This window comes from Adiantum capillus-veneris, chromosome 15, assembly GCF_014529385.1.
Source record: "Adiantum capillus-veneris isolate H3 chromosome 15, ASM1452938v2, whole genome shotgun sequence".
Lineage (NCBI taxonomy): Eukaryota > Viridiplantae > Streptophyta > Polypodiopsida > Polypodiales > Pteridaceae > Adiantum > Adiantum capillus-veneris.
In genome coordinates, this window is record NC_140945.1 from 103,654,389 (window position 1) to 103,673,766 (window position 19,378).

Below are 19,378 nucleotides of genomic sequence, written 5' to 3' on the forward strand. Positions count from 1 at the left end.
TACCGTCAAAGTAAAATCACCACAAAAATCATCAACGAAGCTCTTCACTTACAGCACAAAACCCACAATCTATTGCGCAAGACCAAATCCATAGATAATGACAAGGAATTCCTGAAGTAGAAGGGACACAGATTGACCTACCAAGATATGATCTACTCCGATTAATATCAAAACACTTCAAAGTGTAAAATCCATCATGATACATGGAACCAATCTTGCATATGGCAGTGGTCATGGCAACGGGGCTGACAAAAAGAAGGGTGGTCAATTGCGACTTTGGAAATTACATCCTCGAAAAATTAGTGGAAGCAAACATCAAAGGGAGTGATAAATAAAAATCATATATGAATGTTGAACCAATGCTGACCAGAATTGCCTACCAAGCCTTAGGCATGATTGATGAATTACCACCTACAGAAGTACAATGGGATTTAATATATAAATCCAAAAGAGTGGTGAATACGGTGGTAGGACCATGTATAGGATGACCATCAAAGACAAAGCAAACTAGGCAAAGCTCTAAAAAACATAACATTGACAGCAAAGAGACAGAATCAGATATGCCGCACAGTGATGAAGCTAAATCAAAGGAGAGAGAAACTCCCTTAGAGTTTCAATCTTCAGAGGAAGGAAAAGAAGACGACTTTACAAATAGACAAACAAGAGTAAAGGTAAGATCAATCAAGGCTCCCAAAGAAATTCCCATTACACAAGCACGGGGATCTATGAAAGAGGCTCAAGCACAAAGGAAAATACTCCAACAACAAAGGAATGAGAAAAAACAAGCCTTGAAACGGAAGCAAACGACAAAAGAGAGGATGAGGAGGAAATGCCTCTGGAACACAGGAAGGCTAAAGCTCTAGAATAAATCAAACAGTGAAGAATAAAAGAGGCAGCAAAAAATCTGAATCTTGTGATATGCAGCAACAGATCCAGAACAAGATCAAATGCAAGATGGAACAAAGGGAAAGTGAAGAAGCCAAACACCAACGCATCGATGATGTGGTTAGTCATATAGAAAACACGTCATCAACAATCAAGGCAAACGTACCTTCCCCTACTCAAGAATTAGCTGATTGAGAGGTTGAAAAGGAACAAAAAGAGCACACCATGGACATACCTGAATAAACAATGGACAAAAAGTTGCCAACAACACAAATAGTTCAAGAGGAAGAGGCCGCAATTCCAAAGATCACCGCAACTCCAACTGATTATGAAGCACAACATGAACAAGCAAAGATAACCTAAGTTGCACGTATAATATGCTTTAAATGGACGTATTATACAATATCTATTTTTATTTGATTGTATTATATGGTGCCACATTAGCAAAACCACCGTATCGTATAATTTCTTGGAATTTCGATTGAATAACATTTTGATCATTTATAGGTGAGTTTCATCATCATCAAGAAAAATATTTAAAAATCAGTTTAAATTTGTTATATAACATTTAATTAAGCTTTGGACAAATGTGTTTTATAGGGTTTGGAGTTTTGAGTTTAGTCTTTATCTACTCTGTGTGAAGTATATCTTACACTAGGAGGTAAGTTAAGTAAGGTAGTTAATGATTACTTGCCTTCTGTAGAGGAAACTCACACTTGGAAGTGATTTAATAAAGTTAAATTTACCAGATATTTGCTTTGTGTTGAACTATGTTCACACTTAGAAGTAACTTAAGTTAGATATTTAAAGTTAAGAGTTACTGGTTGTGTGTTGAACTAAGTTCACACCTAGAAGTAACTTAGGTTATATTTATCTAATGATTATCGATCATGTGTAGAGTAGTACTCACACTACAGACAATTTAGGTAAATTAAATAATAATCTCTCTCTTTGTGTAGAGGTATTCTCATACCTAGAAGAGATTTAGAGAAATAATGAATTTTGATTGCTTGCCATGTGTAGAGTTACACTCACACTTTTGGAGGTAGTTTAGATAGGTTCTTTTAGAATATCTTTTCATGTGTAGAGTTTACTCACACTTGGAAGTTATTGAGTTAGATAAAGCGATTTATTTATCATGATTCAGGTGTAAAGTGAGATCTCACACTTGAAAAAAAAAAAAAGTTATTAATTAAACATGTTTAAAATGTTGCGAATAAAGTAATGTAAATGGTATTAGAGTTCAATTTTTACACGTGTATTTAGTAATTAGTTTTGTTTGAGTATGCAGATCTTAAGAAGATGGTGAAAGGATATGAGTGGAACTACGTAGATGAATTGGTCAGTGGAAAGACTACATCAAAGTTGAGGTGTAAGACCTGCGTCCAATATTTTAGCGGAAATGCTCACAGGATATAAAAACATGTGTTCAAAATTCTCAGAAACGTTTTAGCTTGCAAATACCCCCCAAGAGGTATTGAAGAAAAATTTGCCGAGTGGCCGCTCAGGGCAAAGAGCACATCTTGAGGGAAAAAAAAGAGATGTCCTAAAATGATGGCTCCATCTATGGCTAGGAACATCAAGATGACATTCGAGAATGATCAAAACTTTCCCTTGAATCCCGCTTCAGGTCAAGGAGGGTGTCATTCATCCTTTGTTGGGGATTGTAGCTCTAATCCTACCAGAAGCTCTGCTAACCTAAGCCGAAGTGAAGCATGGACTGGAGCAGAACCTACACCAAGTGGTTCTACTTTGCATCAGGCATTTGATAAACAATGGCTACTTGAATTCCATCTTAAGTGGGCGCAAGCATTTGTTGCATGTGGAATTCCTTTTAATGTCATTCAAAATCACATCTTCAAAGATGCTTTAATGAGCACGGCAAAGAAGGATTTTGTGGTACCTGATTATAATAAGATGCATACAGAATACTTAGATAAAGTGAAAACTACATTAGAAAATATTTTAAAGCTCACAACTCTTGATTATGTGCCACACAGTATGGATGCACAATTGCTCTAGATGGTTTGACAAATTGTCAGAAGAAACCATTGATTAATTTGATGTTGATTTGTCCAAGAGGTTCCATCTTTCTTAAGACGATTGATACATCCCTGAAAGAGAAAACTAGTGGATATCTTGTTGGTGTATATGCACGTTCAATCAAAAGAGCAGGAGGACCTAGAAATGTGACAGCCAATGTCACAGATAATGCATCTAACTACAAAGCAGTTAGAAAAGCAATTGAAGCAAAGTATCCAGAGATAACATGGGTTCCATGTGCTGCTCACACTTTGAATCTGCTCTTAAAGAACTTTGGGAAAGTTCCTTCTATTAAGCAAACTCTTCTAGATACAAACCACTTGGTGAAGTTTATAAGAGAGCATTCATTTTCTTATGCTTTGTTTAGAACAAATTCCCCAACAAAAGATTTACAGATTTTTTATGTGACCCGTTTTGCCACAACATATTACGTTCTCTCTACGCTGCAGCAGGTTAAAGCAGCCCTTGTTGAAACAGTGGTGGCAGATAGAAAATGGGACATTTGGCTTGATAAATATCCCAAGTATGAACCTACTGCTTCCAAATGGTATCAGCTTGTAAACTCTCCTTTTTTTTCGGAGAAATGTAGACAAAATTGTTACCGTCACATAACCCTTTGCTCATCTGGTATGATTAGTGGACAAAGAAGCCTCTATCTTTGGATGGGTTTACTGGTACATGCATGAAGCCATCGCAAGTTAAAAGATTGTACATCTTATGCAGGAAAAGAGAAATCCATGATGATGTCGTTTGTCAAAAGACAATGGGAGCAGCTACATACTCCTCTACATGGAGCAGGTTTTGTCTTAGATCCTAAGTTCCACATGCACGAGCAATCTTCAAACAATGAAGTGATCAATGATTTCAAGAAAGTGTGTGCTCAACTATTAGGCAATGTGGATGGATAGGTGGCATACACACAAAAGACATCATATATAGCAGAGAATGAATGTTTAGGGATCCTGGGCATATAGATGCTATCAAGACGATGAGCGCACCAGTTTGGTGGAGAAAAAGTGAAACTTCAACATGTGGCTGTGCCAGTATTGTCTATTGCCGCCTCGAGTGGTAGCTATGAAAAAAATTGGTCTTCATTTGCTTTCGTGCATACTAAAAAATAAAATCGATTAGTCCTAAACGAGCTGCGGACTTGGTGTATGTATTTTGTAACATGCGACTTATGCATAAGCCAGCAAAGTTAGCCACACCTGCCACAGAAGAAAGCTTTGGGCGCTTTCAAACACACAAAGCAATTGCAAATGAACTCAACTCCGATGATGAAATGGAATGGAACCCGGAAGATATTGATACGGAATGTTCAGATGTTGAAGAAATTGATGACATGGTGCCTGTGATTGAGGGGACGGATGAGCTATAAAGTTTATACTATATTCTCTATTAATTTTGCAATACAAAAGTTATGTAGAGTTTAGCTTCACAATCTCTCTCTCTCTCTCTCTCTTTCATTGTCTCCCTTTCTCTCCATCTGCTCTTTATCATTGTCAAAAAGAGGAAGGGAGAGAGAATAGAACTTACACAATTACAACAACATCCGATATGTTCATTTGTTGCAATAAATAGAGATTTACATACCAAAGAGAGGTTTTAGTTACAAATCTAAAGATTTATGATAAAAAAATAGCTTAGTTTTGTTAGGGAGATTTAATTTAAATCATGGGCTGCATCTCCTAAAAGATCAGAAATTCTGATTAGCCAAATGAATTACTTGCACTCGTATTGCCTATCTCTTCTTTGATAACACGCCCATACTTTGTCTCGTACCATGCCAACTTTCTTTCTAGCACTGGTATACGAGCGCGCAGCATGGCGGGGATCTCTCCTTGACTTGCCAAATACATGCCTTGGGTTGCAAGCTACTCAATGACTGCGGTTTCTTTGGGCAAGTATGTTGTAACCTCTCTTGCGAGGAGAGTCTTCTTGATTGGCTTCCCGTGCATGAATCTTCTAGGCTGGGCGTCCTTTGCCAACACCTCTTGTAGTGGGATGATTGTTTCAATCAACTTTGAGCCGCAATACATAATAACGATAGCATTGTTGCACACAGTAAATTGCCACTTGATTATTATTTGGGGTGGAAATCTATACACTTGGATAAATCTTGCAAGGATATTTCTTGCGAGGATAGTGTGTTGCAAATCTGAAACCTTCAAGGGAGAGGAAGCCTTAGCATTTCCATTGACTCGAAATAATGTGTTGCGTACAAAAGTGATTCGGGCATAGCTGTCTGTATTTCCTTTAATTCAGTGGCTCCCCTTCAAGTTTTGATTCGTCTTGTTGGGACACAGCCAAAGCACTGAGATCTCCTTGGGCCACCCGAATCTCTTCCTCTTTGTAAATTTGTTGAGACATGCATGATTAAGAAAAGGATCATTAGGCTGCTATGCATTCTAGTTGGGAGCAATATCTTCCATAACTGAAATGCAAAATCATAAACTTTAATGAGACAGGTCTTAGCACTTGGAAAAGAGAGATGGTTTAGAGAATTGAGCGATCCAACTTGAAATACTTTAAAACCTTAACTTGAAGAACTTTAAAGACATAACTGAAAAATACGATTAAAAATGTAGTTTGAAATATCATCACACATTGCACACCATTAATGCCAAAAAAGTTGATTATACTGGTCCAATCATCAACAAGCCTCAAGCCATATTTGATTACAATATGATAGCCAACATTATGGCCTCCATTCAAACAAAGCTTAAATCCCATATCTTAGGTCTATCTAAGGGTTTGGGGGATTTTCCAATGGCAAGACGTTTGTTTACATTTTGCAAAAATTCGCACTTGAGAACCTCGGAGGGCTCTGGAATACACGCAATCAAGCGTCTAAGAATATATGAGAGACTATATATATCAGATGCTTTAGTGAAAGGAGAAGGATTGGTGCTGATATTTTTAGGGGCAGTCCATGGATATGAGCTCTATATTGAGGGGTGACATTTGGCAGCTTGGGAAATGTTGCCAAAGTGCTTGATGGTGTACTTTGTCCCTAGTCCGCAATGCCAACATACACTTCTCGCTCGCCAAAATGGAGTAGAATATTTCTAGTGTGTAGATCATTGTGAATGAATTTGTGACTATGCACAAATTTAATCGTCTACAGAAGAGCGTTGCAGATCGAAAAAATGTTGTCTATGAACTGCTGTATAGTTCTATACGTGTGTTGGAACTCTCTGATAGCAGTCTCGCTTCCATCATGATGACATGTCTAAATCCACTACTCAAGGTGACCTCCATTCCAAAGCTTGAAGATCAACATAGGCCTTTTGCTATACTGAACAAGAGTACGGGGCAATATCATGCCACAATGCTGAACAGTTGTAGCAGTTGCCTCCTCTAGCACAATCTTTAATGTCGGCTTGCTTCCTATTTGGTCTTTGTAGATCTTTTCTGCATAGACAGGATCTTTAAAGAGAGGATGTGCCACTAAAACTTGTTTCACATTTGCAAAATGTCCCTCACCTAATTTGGGTGCTTGCAATTGAAAGATGGAATGCTCCCCAGGTAAGTGTAGGACAGGAGGATATGTCATATCATCCAGGTGTACAGCTAAGGACTAAGCACCTAACAGAGGAGGTACATCCTCTTCTATCCTAGGACGTTTGGAAGAGCCTTCAATCTTATCATTTCTCTTCAATTCTTCATGTAGCTGTGCTATAATCTATATTCGCTCTTTGATTCCAGGTTTGGTTTTGATTTCTGGATGAACCATACTCTGAAAGCTTCTAGTGACCTGGCTTAATAATTGCTTTACTGTGTTATGCATCACTCCGTTAGTGTGCAAAGCTGGGTCAAATGAAATTGGGAATGCACTGCACAGCTTCAGCCAACATTGTTCCACAAGTTCAATCACAAAATCATCAAATTTTGCATGCAGTAGATCAAATGCTCGTTGCAAATGATCGTCTGAAGCTCCATAGAGAGACAAAACTAGAGCATCACTAATGATTTTGTGATGCGCTGACACATTCACTTTGTCTCTACCATGACTGAAGCCTAAAAATACATGAAGCAAATATAAGTAAGGTGAATTTGGAATAGATAAAAATTTGACATATATGATTGTTATAATTTTAAATAAAAAAATTTCATGGATAGTAATAAGTTCCAATAATGAAAGATCTAAACATTTCATGCACAATAAACCAGTAATGAAAGACTTTAAAACATATATAATTTCTCCCTGCAGTGTGACGCAGTGGTCATCAACAACTTAAGACAAAAAAACATATAATAACAATCGCCTTGCAGTACGACGTGGAAGTCAGCATCTGTTAGAAACGAAGGATTGATACTACCTAACCTCTCTCTACAGCGTGACACAGTAGTCAACAACAACTAGAGACGAAGAATCCATTAAATCCAATCTCCTTGTAGTGCGACGCGATGGTTAGCAACAACCAAGAACGATGGATTTAGAAACTCTAAACCCCTCCCTGCAAGTGCGACACAATGATCAACAACAATTAGAGACGAGGAATCTATTAAATCCAATCTCCTTGCAGTGCGACGCGATGGTCAGCAACAACAAGGAACAATGGATTAAAAAATCCTAAACCCCTCCTTGCAGTGCGACACAGTGGTCAGCAACAATCAGAGACGAGGAATCTATTAAATCCAATCTCCTTGTAGTGCGACGCGATGGTCAGCAACAACAACCAAGGATGATGGATTTTAAAATACTAAACCCCTCTCTGCAGTGCGACACAGTGGTCAGCAGCAATCAGAGACGAGGAATCTATTAAATCCAATCTCCTTGCAGTGCAACACGATGGTCAGCAACAACGAAGGACAATGGATTTGACAACCCTAAACCCCTCCTTGCAGTGTGACATGGTAATCAACAACAACCAGAGATGAGGAATCTATTTTTTTAAATCCGATCTTCCAATAGTACGACGGAATGGTCAACAACATCTAGGAAGAAAAGATGTAAGATAGCTAACTTCTCCTTGTAGTGTGACTCGATGGTCAGCAACAACCAGGGATGGAAAGTCTAATTGTATAACCTAAGCTACTCCCTGCAATGCGGCACGGAGGTCAGCAACAGTCAAGAACAAAGCGTCTATGTCTAACCCCCTTACAGTGTGTCACGAGGATCAACACAGTCAAGGGCGGGTGTCTAAACCCCGGGGGATTCACTCTATATACAAATGGGACGCCACCTACGAGTGGACAAATTTGATAAAACCCTATATACAACTCATTTTAGGTAATATGACTCCCCTTTCTACGCTTATACGATAATCAATGTAAAAAACTATCATATCCCTATTTTACATATACAATTTAGTTCTCACATGATCTAACTGAGTAAAACTAGTCAAAGAGTGTGTAGCATAGTGATCGGCAACGTACAAAGGAACCACTTCTATTGATAACTAGATGTACCCTCAATGTATCTTAGTTTGACTTTCAAACTATGTGCCCGTTCAACCTACACTCTAGCTACTCGTCAAATTTGGACCCATCTAAATTATTCAAAAAACATAGTTATAAAGTTTTTTTAGGTTCTTTGTGTAAATTTACATCTATACAAGCTCTTTATAGCTTTCATCCCTGAAAGAACTATAATCACAAACCAAGCAATTGATACAAAGCAGTGTTAGTTCTTGCATGTATCTTTGTAGCTATTGACTCACAAGTTTGAGGGAAGACTCTTTTGGGAAGCCATGATTTTGAAACACTGAAACTTCCTTTCATTTTTCCTTCCTTCCCCCCTAAATATAATCCCCCCCCCCCCCCCATTCTTAATCTTGGGAGATAAATTATTGGGGGCCTGCCCCTAACTTATACACTTATAACTTGTAGAAAAAACCCCCCTCCCCTGCACTTACGTGGTGCGGTAAGTTTTCCATGGTGAATCCCCTGGGGTCTAAACCTACAGACTAACACTGAGGTGTGAGCAAAGCTCCACAACAACAGCATTAGCAAAAAACAAAATACAAACTAACACTAAGGTGTGAGCAAAGCTCCACAGCAACAGCGTTAGCAAATAAATTTAAAAAAAAAACATAAAAAAGTACAAGCAAAATTACCTGCTCTGTCCGGCTCGGCTCGGCTCGACCCTGGTGGTCTGCTCTACTCTCTCTCTACTGCTCTCCCCCCCCCCTCTCTCTCTCTAGAATCGCAATCATGGCAGTTCGTTTGAACTGTCGCGGCACCTTTTTTTATAAGGCAAACATTATTTCGATCTAAATATATTTTGATCAAAATATACTTCGATCAAAATACTATTTATTTGGATATGCGTGTATCATATGGGTATACAACGTATAACTCCGTAATATACATATAATTTATGATAGACAGGTGTATAAATGCAACTTAGAAGATAACAAAAGAAACAAAGACAATAGAGGTTAGCAATTCCGACCAAGCTCAAGGGAAACAACAAAATCCAAGGTCACCTCATTCGTAGGTAGTGGTAGATGAAGGGTCACAACTGATCAGGTCCTTTGACATTGATGCACATTTAGAACAAGTCAAGCTCCAATTTCAATGTCAAAAAGCACTGTACAACCTGCACAAATTAGAGCTGGAAGACACAAAAAAAGAGGCAACCAAAGCAGACAAAGACAATCTGGAACTGCAACAAAGGATCTAGGAGTTACAAACAGTTCAAACACAACTTCAGTCAAAACTGCAGAGAGAACAAGAGAATGCTGCTTATTACTACAAGGAGGTTCAAGCCTTCAATGAAATAAATACAAACTTTCAGATAGAGCAGCAACGATTAGAAGAAGAGTTGGCCAAAGAGAAGCATCAAAACGCAAAACTTGGAGAGTCGTATGCCGTGGTGAGCAGGACTCTTACACAACTCTTAGCCATGCAAGAAATGTCAACCTCAACAAGTACGTCAGCTAAACCAACTTTGTTGACACAATAAATATAGGATCTAAAGATTGCCCTAGCTCAAGAACAGTATGACAAACAAATCCTAACAGCAAGGCATAGGGCTATACAAAAAAGCTAAAGATGAGGAGATTGAACAACTACAAAAACAACTTGCAAAAGCAAAGGAGGACGTGGCTTCTCAAGGCACGGCACATTGGATGACATTACAACAAAATGATCAGGCATAGGGCATACAAAAAGCTAAAGATGAGGAGATTGAACATCTACAAAAACAACTTGCAAAAGCAAAGGAGGACATGGCTTCTCAGGGTACGGCACATTGGATGACATTATGATCAGACCATAAACACAATGCAAGCCCAGCCAGTCCCTATAGAAATCTCTCACACAATAGGACAGGGAGGGATAGGTCACATTGGAAACTCAACACACAAAGGTACCTAGTACAAGTACAAAAACAGTATTGCATGAGTTTGAAGATCCAGCCGAAACACAAATCCCTGAAATTGCCAAAGATAAAATTCAGTGGTGGATATCGGAAGTAAGTGATACTTCGTACAAAGAATATTTGCAATATGAAGTCAAGACGTTGGAATTAGCTGCCCTTCTCATGATTACACCTGATGAAGTTGTGAAGAATCTAGGGCATGAAATGATTGCACTTCTATTGATGAGACAGGAGGCTCTCTTATGGAAAAGAAAAATGATGACTACCATCGAGCCCAACCACAAAGTTGATTACAGGAGTGTCCCACAGCATCTTCGGATCAACCCAACCTATTGTCCCATCAACAAGAGGCGATCCTAGGATAATTTCTATTCCTGGCAAAGCAAAAAACTCGCAGTGCTCAACTACCCCGTAATAACAAAGCCAGCCAATAATCTTTTCCCTTTAGAGAAATATATGATTCCCACACTCAAAGGAATCATCAACATAATGAAGGAGGTGTCAAATATTGCATGCCAAATGCTAATGAAAATTGCCAAAATGCTAATCACCTGCATCACAATGTTTAATGATATTGAAGTAACGGAGCATCCCTGGAAGGTGTTTGTGAAAGGAACCAAAGGCTTATGCTGGAATGTAGAAATTAAAGTTTCCAGCATAAATATCATAATGGGATTATATGCAAGAGTCATGTTTTTGCCCTCACACTACATGCAAACCTTTGAGGAGGCATTCATGACCAGATTTTTTGAAGTTGACTCCTCAATATTCAATCCCATGACCAAGGAATTTGAGAGATACCCCTCACTAGGGATCTATGCACAAAATATACAATTTACATCTTTATTCAAATTTTCAATATACATCAGAGTTGCGAAAGCATTTGCATAGGGGAGGAGTTCTCAGCGTCTAACTAAGCATGGAGTTTAGGCCATGAGCCGGACTGCATCCGAAGGCACCTAGCGGCCAGTGCTACCCCTGAATGGGTGTTATGAATGAAATCGTACTCAAGTAAAAAATAACATTGTGGAAGGTGAATATATATGTACACCGCATTGCGGGGAGAGAGGGAGAGAGAGAGAGAGAGAGAGAGAGAGAGAGAGAGAGAGAGAGAGAGAGAGAGTAGTGGATGATGAAATAGAGTGCACAGAGACATGAGAGAATGACAAAAAATAATCTTTTAAATGCCCCATCTAAATGAAACGGACAACCATATATTAATGCAATGACAAAATCTGGGTATACCATAACATCAAAAATTTTATGAAGAAATAACTAGCACATCACCGGACCCTGTTTAGGGATCGACCGGTCCACCCATCCACTTTCGATCTACTATGGACAGAGAGAATTTCACTTCATTGGGAGCGAGCCAGAACACCTCCAACCTATCTAAGCCAAAAATAAGTTGAGACCGCTTTGCCTCCCTCCATGAACCCGAGCTCTAAAAGGATCCCAAGTACCAATAGGTGGTAGGGTATCAACACCAGCCATACCAATTTAGGCGCCACGTCTCTTTCATGCCCAACACTGAGTGTTTAGGCAAAATTTCCGAGGCGTTATCCGTGTAGGTCATTCAACCCCCGACACACTAACCGTGTAGATGAGCCTAACAAAAGAAGAAGACCTAGGCAACACCCCGATCCAGCAAAGCCCCAGATCAACGACCCTTTTGTCTAAGGCTAAGCGATGTAGGTGATCCTAGTCTTGTAGTGACGCTGCCATGCGCAACATACCACCTGAGTCCAATCACAATAGCACCTTACATATGCACAAACAATCTTTGCCAAGCAATCAATATGTACAGGGGTTCAACCCTTACACGTCTACCATAAACCATCAAAATCACTTCATGATCTAATCTCAAAACCATAAACTATAATCCAATCACATCACACGGGTGAGCACTCCACCCAACTCGGGTGAGGCACAACCAATCCTGCATAACCACTTTAGAACATAACATGGCTGCAAAAATTTTGGCAGCATAACCATATCCAGAAAAAAAACCAAGAGCCACACCGGCTTCCACCATAAAATCACAACCATAATCCATGATGGAATCTTAGTCCTTATCACAAATCATATTCACACTGAACCAACTCCCACACTTGGAGTTTGACATATCCATTGTAGTCAATCGGGGTCCACACACATGACTCTTAAGACATGAGATTTTCATGCATAAAATAAGTCCGACCAGCAACTGAACATGATATAAAATCCAATTTTGACAACATCTAATTAAGCAAAGTTGATGCATCATATCTGCACTTCACCTCTCTAACACATTGGGCTAGTTTTGACCTAGAAAGTGGAAAGCAATCATACCTGTGCACATGAGGCATCCACATCAACCCATAAGGTTCCGTACATCATATGATAACATTCCATCATCATAAACATGATGCAAAACAACATCGACCTTTAGGTCAATCATAAACCATAACTTCACATATATACAAAAAACAACTTTTTACCATTTTCGGGAGCATGCATAACATGCAAATGAAAGTATTTGACCTCAAACCAATGCATCAAGCTCAGCTTTATAATATATACTAACACTCTATAACATCACTTTACCCATATGATACTCATATAGCAAACGGTAACACAGAAAGAAAGTCACCTTATTCATATCTGCCTATGCAGTTCGGGTCGACTAACCATATACCCTCACATGAGTTTATGGACATCTAATAACTGAAATGAACTCACCAAAATAAACCATAAATCATACATAAGCGGCTTGGTTAACTCACAACGTCATATGGTACTCCCCCTTGATAGCCACCCTACACGCATAGGTAAAACTGATTATGGAGTGATTAATAACTCGCATACCCAAGGTGATAACGGAGACCTAAATAAATTTATCATCAAGTTTAATCAATAGTTTCAATTGGTTAAGTGGGTTTGCCCATCCGGTGAATCTATATGGTGGTTCTTCAAGGAGCCTGAGGCCCAAAATTTTGAATTAAGTGCAGTGGGTAGCAAGCTATTTTTGGACCTTATCTCTTAGCTCGTGCATGATTTTCATATGACACCAAAGAGAGGAAATATTCTAAATGATGTGTTTTATCTTTGGTTTAAAGGGTTCGGACTGATTCCGGTTTGTGAGTTACGACCAAAACAATGTTCCTACCGCTTCTATGACGTGAAACAAAAAACGCTTTTTATGCACGCACGTGATTATAAACACATCGTGTGCATAAAACATCATGTTAAACATGATGAAATAATCATAAGGCAACTTCCTACGTACTTGGCAAATCCATACATACACTCGTATATGAAAAACAATCACCGAGTGAGTGACTACTCTGAAAAACAACATAGAGAGAGAGATGATGATGGCTATGGAGTTTAGAGCTTCTCACCATGCTTTAGAATCGATTAAGGGTTGTCGAAAGGCTTCTTCCTTTGCCACAAGAGAGCAGTGATGAGAGCTACGTAGAGGTATTTACCACGAGAGCTTTCGGAGAGCGCATACACTGTGAAACGAGAGAGGAGATAGTAAGCAAGTAGAGAGAGAGTATCCTTCTTTGTCTTCTTCTTCTTCCCGTATACGAGAGAGAAGAGCTTATAAAGATGGTCATGAAGAGCTTGCACAATAGGTAAGTATTGCCTTGCGGTAGTAGACGCAACAGACGACACTGAAAACTAAGCACTGCAGGTGAATTTATAAGCATTGGGCCAGGCTGGAGTGGCTCCAAAGCAGAAAAGTAGTGCTTGTTTTTGGGTTAGGAATAGCTGCAGCTTTTTGTGAACTTTCTTAAAAACATGCCTTTGCTTTTGGTGGTCAACTCTCCCACTTACCATCCAATTTTTACAGTAAAATTGATCAATTGAACAGTATCCGGCCACTAATAGAACCTTGACTAAACTATGCTGCATCGTGATGTCCCGACATAATTCTGACTTTCCCGTACTGCTCCGACGTATTTACGGTACTTAGTTTTATAAAATAATTTTCGTAAAAATCATGTTCAGTCCCGTTTTTCCTCCGGGTGATCATTTTTAAATCCAACGAAGACTAAAATTAGTATTTTTATGCTAAGGTCGTCTTAAAAAGCATATTGCTTTTCAAAAACACCGAAAAGCACGAAAAGCTAAAAATAGCGTAAAAAGAAAGAAAAAATCTAAAATTGAACCACGGGTTCCCTTGTCCACTGGAATAAGAAAACGGACTCGCTTTTCACTAAAAAGTACTAAAAATCATAAAAAGCTAAAAATAGCGTGAAAAGAACTCAAAAAGCAGATTTTTAGAAAATTGAACCATAGCTTCACTGGAACAAGTAGATTAAGGATCCGTCGACCTTGCTTTTTGCAAAAACAAAGCACCTAAAAGCATAAAAAGCATAAAAAAGCTACAATAACGGATTATTCCAAAACTCAACCAAACATTTGTCTGACCTATTGGAACATGGAAACGACCTTGCTTTTTACTTTAGAACCTTACAATGCTGTCAATCAAACATCTTAAATCAAAATTTGACAAAATAGATATTGAAAGCTAATTTTCTTATTTTTAAAAGAGACTCTTACATTGGGGATCTTACATCCTCCCACACTTGAAAGATCTGAGGTGTCCTCACTTCGACATGAAATCTGGGTAATTTAGTCTCATTACATCATCACGTTCCCAAGTGGCATCTTCCTGAGGATACGTTGACCATTTACCAAGGTGTTCAATAATGATTTGATTACGTAGAGGCTTAGTTCTACTTTGAAGTATCACTTCTAGATAAGCTGACGCGAAAAACATCATGTACTTTTATGTGTGGTGGTAACAAGAGTCTGTAAGCTTGATCATTAATCCTCTCTGTGATTATTACAAAAGGTCCACAATATCTGGCACTGAGCTTCTTACAATTACCCATTGATAAAGAGCTACACTTGGGCTTCACTCTCAAGAATACCATATCGCCCTCTTGATAGATCGTTTAGGGTCAGCATAACTCTTCTACCTATCTTGAGTAGGCTTAATATCCTGCCGTATAAGATCGGTCTATAGTTGCATTTCATCCAACATTTCTTTGAACACTTGAACTCATATGAGAGGGTATGTCCATTTGAGTGGAGTAAGAAACTCTTGTCCATATAATGCTTGAAAAGGAGACATCCCAATCGAGCGTTGGAATGAGGAATTATACACAAATTCAACCAAATACAAATATCTAGTCCATCTACTTTTCTCATGCATACAATAAGCTCTTAGCATGTCTTCAATGATTTGATTGGTCCTTTCTGTCTGGCCGTCAGTTTGAGGGTGATAAGCAGAACTAAAGGCCAACTAGGTTCTTGTAGCTGAGAATAAGGCTTTCCAAAAGTTTGAGGTGAACTTCGCATCGCGATAAAAAATTATCCGGCGAGGTAAACCATAATACATGAAGACACCTTTCATGAAGAACTTGAGCTATATCCTTAGCCATAAACCTTGTCTTAACTGAAAATAAATGGGTCATTTTTGTAAGCATATCAACAACCACAAAAATAGAGTCATATCCCAGAGATGTAGGAAGTCTTGTAATAAAATCCATGGATATGCATTCCCACTTCATCTATGGTCATCAATAGGTTGAAGCTTACCGGGGTACCGAACTCGTTTAGCTTTAATACGTTGACATGTTAAACATCTTGTAACATAGGTCAACACATCACGCTTTAGTCCTAGCCAAAAGAAACTCTTTCTTACAGTAGAGTAGGTCTTAATGTATCATGGGTGTCCTGTTATAGGTATATCGTGAGCTTCTTGTAGTATCTAAAGTTTGATTCTACCTTGATTTGGGAAACAAAGGCGGTTTACTAAAGTAAAGGTCATCCTCACTGCCGAGATGTAAGTCAAGATTTTATGGTTTTTGTTGAGCAATTTGAAGCTTTTTGGAAGCAAGTGGAGGTTGTTATGGGGTTTAGTAGCAAGCAATACTTCAAGTTATTAAAGTTCCTTGATTTCCTTTATCCAAAGACCAGAGACAAGGTGGAGTTTAGTGCAGATAGCTATGATCATATGGTGTATTTGGCCAAAGTGAACAACAGAAAGGTGAAGCAAAAGCTAGAGTTGGGCTTGCATAAGCTTGCGAATTATGTGCGTGTGGTGGTGACACTGTGTTCTATGGTTGAATCAAAAGTGGTGCCAAGTATTCAAAGTGCAGAGCTTGCTGAGGTAAGTCCAATGGTCAATTATGCTCCCTGGAAATTTCATGTTTGTGTTGTGCCAATGCCGATGGTGGACGATCTTGTCAACCAGAATGAGCGTTCTATGGAGGAGGACCTCTGTGCTGAAGAGTTAGCCGATGTCAAGTCTCAAGAGCTAAGTGAAGACGTAAGAGACCTTGTTCTCATAGATTTTATGCATGAAAATGTAGCACATTATGGCTAGGTTGCAGATGCTAAGACCCTGGAAGTGGATGAAGAGTGTGTGTGAAGCAAGGATGGTGGTCCAGTTTTTATGGAGCAGCAGTAGGACGAAGACACAAATATGAAGTTAGCCTATGGTGGGGATGGTGAAGAGGATACAAGCTCTAGCTTTTAGAAGACGAGCGATGAGGATAGAGCAGATGAGTCCACATCCTATGGCGAGTGGACAGATTTCATTGAGCCTGTGCTAATAAGAGCAAATCTACCTCATTGTATATCTGAGAATATGGTGATCGACAATGTGAATGAAGAACACATTGAAGCATCAGAGCTTGTCAATGAGGATATGCAATTGAAGAAGATATGCAGTGCCATGCTAATGGCTATGCTTGTGAAGGTTACGTTAAAATGTTCTATGGAGGTGCAACATGTGCAGAGTTTTGCCAAGAAGGATGAAGTAGACTCGACTAATGAGGAGGAGCAAGTGGGTAATGTGGTATGGGGCGAGGCTCTATTTTCTCTAGTAGAGCATGATGAAGTGGTAGAACAAGTGGTTGAAGAATGGGTAGGTGAAGTCAACAAGCAGGAGGTGTTGATCAACCTTGAAGTTCCGATTAATGAGTACGGGCTTGATTATCCTAGAATTGAGTACATTGTAGGCGTGGAGGAGAGAGTGAAGCCAAAGATAAAGGAGTTTCAAATGCAACATGTATGTCCCATGGTAGATGGAGTGTAGTCCAAGGTTGGGGCCAAGCTTCCAATGGAGGTATGTGAGTCCTAGTTGAAAGGTATGATGGAAGTTTTAGATGTGCAGTGGGCTATTCATGAGATACACTTAGACAAGCGTTGTATTGGTTGTCCATAATTTTTTTTAGCATTTGAACAAATTCTAGAAGCAATTTTCAGCCAAGAAGCACTCATGAGGATACCTCCTACGCAAGCAAATAATAACAATAGCTTCTCTTGTGTAGAAAATTCCAGTACGAAGCAGACATAGCCATTCTCGACTACATGTATGATGAGTTATGATATGTATCTTTATGCATCAAAGAAGTATTTGGAACATGAAGAGTAAATTTTGTTTAGGATTCACGTACTTGTAACATTTCAAAAAATTAAAAGATACCTCCTTCGCGGGGGAGACTAGTCCATCCTTTGGTCCCTACTGTTGTGTCGATCTTTAAGAATCTCATGTTGAACTCTTAGATGTTGCCCCTTGACATCTTAGAACTTCTTTCCTTGAAAGCATAAATATGAATGGTCAAATAAATGACCATTTGAGTGAATTGTCTTTCACAATCTTGGTCATGCACAAGCTATAGGAGACTCTTGTTAGGCTTTGGACAATATTTTACTTCGTGGATGTCCTTTAGGAGTAGCGGTTGGATGGTATGGTGGCCTCATATTGTTCGACCTCGGAGTTCTGTTGTAGATATCCTCGTTCACAAACCCTCACCCTAGAGTTGCAAATTGCTCACTCAGGAGCAAGGACCACCTCGCCCTTCGACTCGCCCATTTTGTGCTACAGATGCGGGGAATATGAACATTAGTCGTCTTCCTTCCCAAGATTTGAGAGGGATGTTCGAGTTATGACATCTCTCTAGATTTTTCCATTCGGTCCCAAAATCTCCCAAGGATAGGTGATAGGGAGTGAGGGTTGTTTTGTGGTTGTGCCCAACCAAAGGGAGATAGTTTTCTCACGTCGGGATTTCCCATCTATGTTTGGTCCTCGGACTTTGGCTGTAGGCTGGGAGTAGATTTCCCCATCCACGCCATGTTTTCCTTATGAGCGTTATGGGGCTCTCTTGTCGTTCCCCTAAAGTGCCTCATATTTTCTCCCTATTTTATAGGTCGTGAGGCTAGAGGGGTGGGTTAGGCAGCCACCAATAGAGTCCAATAGGGTACCCAAGTTAAGGCCACTTCAGCAGCGCGAGGAGCTGTAACAGTTCTGTTGCACTATTTTCAGATTCAAAGAGCGCATTCAAGAGCTGAGCGTGAGCGCTATCTGGGACAAAGGAAGCAAGAAGTATAATGAGGCACGCAAGACGCACGACGCCGCACAAAATTTTGTGTGTAATAAAATCAGCCGTCGTTGGGGAGACAATGAAGGGTGAGACAGAAGCCAACGAGCCAACAAGTCTTGATCTTATGATCTGACGGTGGCGATCTTGTCTGCCCATGCGCCAACCAGCTCAACGTTGCCTTTTGTATGTGTCACGAATGGACCCAAACGATATTTGAATTGGGGGGTTAGCAAGTTCTATTTTAGGGGGGGCGGTTTTTTACTCGTCCCTTTACCCCCCTAAGGGCACGGGTACCATCTTTGCTTAGTACAGCCAAGCGTTTTTGCTGGCAGTAGGAGAACTGTGGGGTGACCTCTCTACGGTGTAGTTCCCTCCTTAGAGCAACCTTACATGGGCTTTGTGACCATGCAATAGCAAATCCATTCTCTTGCCATGAGAAGATGCAACGAAACAATGCTCACAAAGCATGTTGGTACCCTTGTGGAGGCTGAGTGAGGGTCTCGTGTGCAACAGGAGATGGCAATAGCAATAACAGCTTTATGTACCAAGGTCTATCCACTGAGGGCATGTTTTCTCCTTGATCGCTTGTATTTTATGATTGTTTTCTAAAATCAATGAATTTTATTTGTCACAAAACTTTGCACGTACACCTTATATTTACAAGCATTAAATCTTCATGTATTTAAGAGAGAACAAATTTAATGTATAGAAGGTACACCTCTAATATACTGAG